Here is a 7,443-nt window from a genome sequence, read left to right as displayed (position 1 = left end):
AGAGGGTTCCTGTCTGAGCTTCTCTGGCCTCAGCTCTGAGCTCTGAGGGCCAGCATTCAGATTACAAAACAACACCACATTCACTGAACCTCTGTATCCTGGGTTTGGGCTCTGGTGGTCTGGTTCGTCAGTTTCTCTATGTAGAGTGTAGCAGATAGAGTCTCCTCCTGTTAGAGAAACTCTCTCACTGTTGAACAGATAGTTCAGTCTGTACATGTCTGTCTCTTTCACTCACACACACCTTTTCAGATTCATGTATTAAAGCACTTTATTTGTTAAACTCTTCTAAATGATTCCTTGTTAACTTCTTCCTCTTCCAGTCCTTTAAAGACGGAAGCTACGATTATTACAGGAGAAAAATGTTGCTGACTTTTACTTTCTGAAGATTCTAATCATGATCTTGTCCTTTCACATTAAAAGCATCATTGTGAACATCAGTGTTTTGTCTTTCTCTGAATCTTGGGACAACTGAGCTGATTCAGTTCAAACTAAAATGCTGCCACAGTTTATCTGAAAGATCTGAGAAAAAACAAAGATAGAAACTTTTTTGCTTAATGTGTCATTTTTACAGTGTATACCTGGTTTTCACCCTGTTTTTCATGTTTTACAGTGAATCCTCTGGCTGCTGATAATACTTGTGTACTTTTACTGCTGATGTTGTCATTGGTCGTTTTCATTTTCACACTGCATCACATATTTCTGACAGTCCTTTCCCTTGTGATGTTTTCCACGTTGTCACCCTGGTTGTTGTGTTTTTAACAGTGCAGTCTAACTTCCACTTTACAATACATCTGCTGCTTTTTATTTTTTACAAGTTCATTACACTGCTGTAATATTTTACAGTGCATCCCCTGGTTGTAAGTTCATCCAGAGCTCATGAGGTATGAGCATCATTTTTTATTGGATATATCCTGCGTCACCTTTGTTGCCATTTTACACAGTGCACAGCCTCCATTAAATTCTTTTACAGCATATTTCCTATAATAATCAACGTTTAGCCAAGCCATGTAAATAATAAACACTTCATATAATGTATGTTTTGCACATTGGTAATTAATTTTACACAGTATTTAACATACGTTATTTTAGTAATAAATTAATTTAAGCAACAAATAAATCTGGTGAGTCACTTGGGAGCCGAAAGAGCTGCTCTTCTTAGTGAGCCGAGCCATAAGAACCGGCTCTCTTAAAAGAGTCGGAATTCCCGTCACTGTACTCCACGGTAGCTGAAAGTTTACTTTCACTTTGACCGAAGTTTGTGGCGCGTCATTTTCTCTGTCTGAAGGTAAATGTGCAAATTTAATGTTTTACTCGACAACACTTCCTGTAGTTACCTGAATTATCTGATGTTCGAGTTTTTTGGATGTTGTGTTTTTGTATTTTTGTTTTTTTAAACTGCGTTGAGGTGTTTAGTTGTGTGGACTCTGAGTTCTCACTGTAAAGTGGCAGGAAGAGGTCCGTTATTTCACATGGCGCGAAGAGACGCAGCGGTTTGTTTCTTCATTCATTCATTATCCGCCATGTTGTGTGGATATTTACAGTAGAAGCGGTGGAGTCAGAGTAGAAGCAGAGTGAGCTGATGGTCAGTAGCTGAACACGGAGCCTTTGTTAGTCTGTGGCTCCACTTACTGCTGACTGAAGGCAGCTTTTCCTGCCTGAATCAGCCTGTGGAGGAGGCGGACCTGAGCCGCTGCTCTCCCGCAGTCTGAGCCGCTAAATGCGGTCTGAGCTCGGCCGGACAGCGGCTGGAGAACAGCTCTGACTTTCTCTTAGATGAACTCTACGGGACTGAGCTCAGAGGGACTGACAGGGTTTTTCAGACTCTATGTGATTTTCAGAGAGACAGTTAACACTCCATCCACAGAGTCAGAGGCATCCTGGTCCTATCAGGACAAACTCTACCTGATGAATTAGACGATAAAGACCCAAATCCATAAATACTCTCACAATAAAGCATCTCAGCGGCTCTGATAGGTGATTATATCTTGTTTTTATTGATGTCTGTGTCTCTGCTATTTGGTTTGGTTTTGGTTTGTTGTTGCTGCTTCATATAGTTCAGACTTATAGTCTGGCACTTTCCTGCCTATTAGAAAAGGCAGGAAAGTGCCAGGGGCCCCAACTAAAAGGGCCCCTGGAATAATACTGAGGAGAAATGAACTGAGTCTCAGTTGTTTTGTGTGGAATAATCACCTGCAGCTTGTTTCATCAAGTCATTTTCTACAGAAACACTGCAGACAAACAGATTGTCAGATAAAATCAGTGGATCTCAGTCCATCTGTGTGTCAGTGAATGGAAATGCTCGTCTCTGAATCGTGTGTGAAAGATATGAAAGAGGAAAGAAGAGCCAATCAGTGGAGGAGCAGCTGATATTTTACAGGACAAATGATGGAGAGGATGATTTCAGTTGATGTGCAGATGAATGATTTGTGTTTTCTCTCCAGATGAAGGTAGAAAGTGTGTGTGAGCTGATGTGGATGTGAATTCAGCATCATGAATCAGTGTGAGGACAGAGAGGAGGGAGCCCCTCCCCCTAAAAGCAGTCTGTGTGGGGACCATGAGATCCAGACCAAAGCTCAGAGGTGAGATGAGGATCTCTAACTGTCCATGACTCTTCTCCATGTCAGAGCTCAGCACTCACATCACTGCACCATCATTATTCACACTCAAAGCTCTGTGTGTGTTGTGTTGAAGTCCAGAGCAGCAACACACACCAGACTCTGCTGGACCTGGACCTGAACATGGACCTGAGCCCAGTTGTGTGTCCATGAAGAGTGACATGTCAATGGGTCGCCTCATTAATTTCAAAGGACAGCCTCCCTCTGCTGCAAAGAAGTGAGCTGCAGCTGAGTTTAAAATGTATCAGACAGCTGTCCTGTGTAACTGGTCTTCTATGAAAGATGAAGTGATTGTGTTTTGTCTCCAGGCTTCATGAATGACACAGTATATGAACATGATCAGGCTGAAACACAGGCGTTAGTGGCAAAGTTGATGTTTCTCTTTTCAAGAAAAGCACTTCTTCTGTTCTTATATGTGTCATTCAGATCAGAACTAAAACTCCCTGTAACTCAGCACCTATCCAGTTCCAGTGTTTGTGTTAGTTTCCTGTAGCAGAGGTGAGACTTCTGTCAAACCCAGTGTGAGTCTTTAAAACTCATCATTTAAAAGGTGGACTTGTTGTGATGACTCTAGGTCATGAGGTACAGAAGTGATTGCTTGTTTCCTCTCATTGAGAATGTCACAGCACAGTAGTGTTTGCTTTAATCAGGACAGTCACCACAGAACATAAAAGCAGCTGTTGTTTGTGTACAAAGCATAAAACACTCACAGATGCTGCAAACATAATGTGAGCTAATTCTTCATGATTCCTCCACAGAGTGGACCAGGAGAGCTCAGAGGTTCCCAGTGCTCAGTCTGCCCAGCAGCATCAAACACACCTGGACTCCATATTTATGGTCTGTACATGGACAACAACTACTTTGACATCTGTTGTGTTGACAATAATCTCCATGCTGCACTTTTTAGAGCAGTGGATTGTCAGTGTGTCCAACATGGATCTGATGTTTGGCTCCATGGTTTTACTTTGATTGTGTCATTCCTATAATTTTCTGTTCCAGCTGCTGGAGGAGAACATTGTCACTTTTGTGAAGAAGGAGCTGAAGAAGATCCAGAAGGTTGTGAGTCCAGATTACCCAGAATGCTCAAAGAGTCAGAGAGAGGATGAGGAGGTGTTGGACGGTGAGGATGAAGAGCAGAGGAGGAGCAGCAGAGAAGCTTTTGTGAAGATCACAGTTAACTTCCTGAGGAGAATGAAGCAGGAGGAGCTGGCTGACTGTCTGCACAGCAGTAAGAGGATTTCTAATGTCTCAAGACATGGAGGGACATATGTTCATGTGTGTTCTTTAGGGGAATGAACATGTCATGTTTTCTTTATGAATCAGTCACTAATGTTGTTTCTTGTTTGTTCATTCAGGACATATTGCTGCAGTTTGTCAACATAAACTTAAATCTGCTCTGAAGAAGAAGTTCCAGTGTGTGTTTGAGGGGATCTCTAAAGCAGGAAACCCAACCCTTCTGAATCAGATCTACACAGAGCTCTACATCACAGAGGGAGGGACTGGAGAGGTCAATGATGAACATGAGGTCAGACAGATTGAAACAGCATCCAGGAAACCAGCCAGACCAGAAACAAGCATCAGACAAGAAGACATCTTTAAAGCTTCACCTGGAAGAGATGGACCAATCAGAACAGTGATGACAAAGGGAGTGGCTGGCATTGGGAAAACAGTCTTAACACAGAAGTTGACTCTGGACTGGGCTGAAGACAAAGCCAACCAGGATATACACTTCACATTTCCATTCACGTTCAGAGAGCTGAATGTACTGAAAGAGAAAAAGTTCAGCTTGGTGGAACTTGTTCATCACTTCTTTCCTGAAACCAAAGAAGCAGGACTCTGCAGGTTTGAAGAGGTCCAGGTTCTGTTCATCTTTGATGGTCTGGATGAGTGTCGACTTCCTCTGGACTTCCACAACACTGAGATCCTGACTCATGTTACAGAGTCCACCTCAGTGGATGTGCTGCTGACAAACCTCATCAGGGGGAAACTGCTTCCCTCTGCTTGCCTCTGGATAACCACACGACCTGCAGCAGCCAATCAGATCCCTCCTCAGTGTGTTGACATGGTGACAGAGGTCAGAGGGTTTACTGACCCACAGAAGGAGGAGTACTTCAGGAAGAGGTTCAGAGAGGAGGAGCAGGTCAGAAGGATCATCTCCCACATCAAGACTTCACGAAGCCTCCACATCATGTGCCACATCCCGGTCTTCTGCTGGATCACTGCTACAGTTCTGGAGGATGTGTTGGAAACCAGAGAGGGAGGAGGGCTGCCCAAGACCCTGACTGAGATGTACATCCACTTCCTGGTGGTTCAGTCCAAACTGAAGAATGTTAAGTATGATGGAGGAGCTGAGACAGATCCACACTGGAGTCCAGAGACCAGGAAGATGATTGAGTCTCTGGGAAAACTGGCTTTTGAGCAGCTGCAGAAAGGAAACCTGATCTTCTATGAATCAGACCTGACAGAGTGTGGCATCGATATCAGAGCAGCCTCAGTGTACTCAGGAGTGTTCACACAGGTCTTTAAAGAGGAGAGAGGACTGTACCAGGACAAGGTGTTCTGCTTCGTCCATCTGAGTCTTCAGGAGTTTCTGGCTGCTCTTCATGTCCATCTGACCTTCATCAACTCTGGAGTCAATCTGCTGTCAGAAGAACAATCAACCTCCAACTGGTCTAAACTGTTCAGAGACAAACCTGATCCAACACAGCTCTACCAGAGGGCTGTGGACAAGGCCTTACAGAGTCCAAATGGACACCTGGACTTGTTCCTCCGCTTCCTCCTGGGTCTTTCACTGCAGACCAATCAGACTCTACTACGAGGTCTGCTGACACAGACAGGAAGTGGCTCACAGACCAATCAGCAAACAGTCCAGTACATCAAGAAGAAGATTGAAGAGACTCCCTCTGCAGAGCAAAGCATCAACCTGTTCCACTGTCTGAATGAACTGAATGATCGTTCTCTAGTGGAGCAGATCCAACAGTCCCTGAGTTCAGGACGTCTCTCCACAGATGAACTGTCTCATGCTCAATGGTCAGCTCTGGTCTTCATCTTACTGTCATCAGAAAAAGATCTGGACGTGTTTGACCTGAAGAAATACTCTGCTTCAGAGGAGGCTCTTCTGAAGCTGCTGCCAGTTGTCAAAGCCTCTAACAAAGCTCTGTAAGTGTATATATAGTTGGATTTATTCATCATTATATAAAGACTCTGCTATTTTATTCAGCAGGAGGGAAAATAAATTCCTCTCTTTATTAATTCCTTATCATCATCTCTGAGCTCTGAGCTTCATCACATTGAATCTGAATTAAAATAATGGATCCTACATTAAAGAGCCAAGTCTCAGCTTTAATTTGAGCAGGTTGACATCAGTATAGAAAGAACTGTGTGGGAGATTCAGCCCTTTTAGTGCTTCAAAAGTAACTGGACAAATACACATGAAGTAAAACAAACTGATCAGATTTAATATTTATTGTAAAATCCTTTGCAGTCATTGACTGTAGTATCCATTATTATATTTTAAAGTCAATGTGCTGAGATCCCAAATAACATATCATGTCTTACTGTCCAAATACATACGGCATTGACTGTACATGTCTGTTTATTACTGATTGTGTCATATTTAACTGTCATGTCTCCAACTTGTTGAGAATAAAACAGAAAGGATTTGAATCAGAGCCAATGAAAGATGATCATCAATGTAGAAACGCCTCATTGGTTAGCAGGTGGATAAAGAGCTGATATTTCTGCTTCACTGAACAAATCTGTGTTTGATGTTTGGCCCAGTTTTCAAATGCAGGTCTGTTAGTTTGCTGTGAGCTGCAGAGCAAACTGAGAGTTTTGTTCCTTTGATTGTCATTTCAACGCAAATGTTATTTGACTTTTTCTTCATTGTTTCCTCTTCAGACTGAGCAGCTGTAACCTCTCAGAGAGAAGCTGTGAAGCTCTGTCCTCAGTTCTCAGCTCCCAGTCCTCTAGTCTGAGACACCTGGACCTGAGTAACAACAAGCTGCAGGATTCAGGGGTAAAGCTTCTGTCTGCTGGACTGAAGAGTCCACACTGTAGACTGGAGACTCTGAGGTCAGTTCACTGTCTGTTACTGTTGTAGATCTTATATCTTTAATCCACAACTGAACCTGGTTTATCTTCATCCAACTTGAATCCATTCATCTTGAATGAATGAGATTGTAAATAGTTGTTGTTCCATATTGTGACTTTTTCTTATCTCAGACTAGGAATTATTCCTTCAGTTTCACTTCATTTCAGTCAGTTGTCATGAATAATGTCTGTTGACTTCAATGAAACCTTCAGAACTCACACACTCGTATTTGTCACAGTCAGCAGACTAATGTTTTCTAAATGAAGTGTAGAAAATGTCCAGTGTGAGTTGTTCAAAGTCCATTTTTATCACAACAATATACAGAAGATCCTCACAACTAATATTTGTGCCAATCAATTGAAAAACACTTGAAGTTCATTTCAACGAAGTGTCAGGACCAATGTCAGTTTGTGTGTGTGTTTTGATATTTAACACGTGTGTGGTAAATTGTGGTCTTTTCTCATTGAGTTGAATTGACTTGTTAAATGTGTTAAGGAGCAAAGACTTAAAGGACCACACTGTTGGTTTATAGATAGATAGATAGATAGATAGATATACTTTATTCATCCCTCAGGGGGAAATTGTTATGTTACAGCAGCAAGTAAAACAGTCACAAAAAGAAAGGAAAGGACAAGTTGACAGGTAACTGGCAGCACTTAGCAACTCTACAAAATACACTGTAACAAAGTGTAAGACATAAAGAGTGAATGTATATATAAATATATATGACAAGAA

The sequence above is a fragment of the Toxotes jaculatrix genome, chromosome 5, assembly GCF_017976425.1.
Source record: "Toxotes jaculatrix isolate fToxJac2 chromosome 5, fToxJac2.pri, whole genome shotgun sequence".
NCBI lineage: Eukaryota > Metazoa > Chordata > Actinopteri > Toxotidae > Toxotes > Toxotes jaculatrix.
This window is presented reverse-complemented; position numbering follows the sequence as displayed.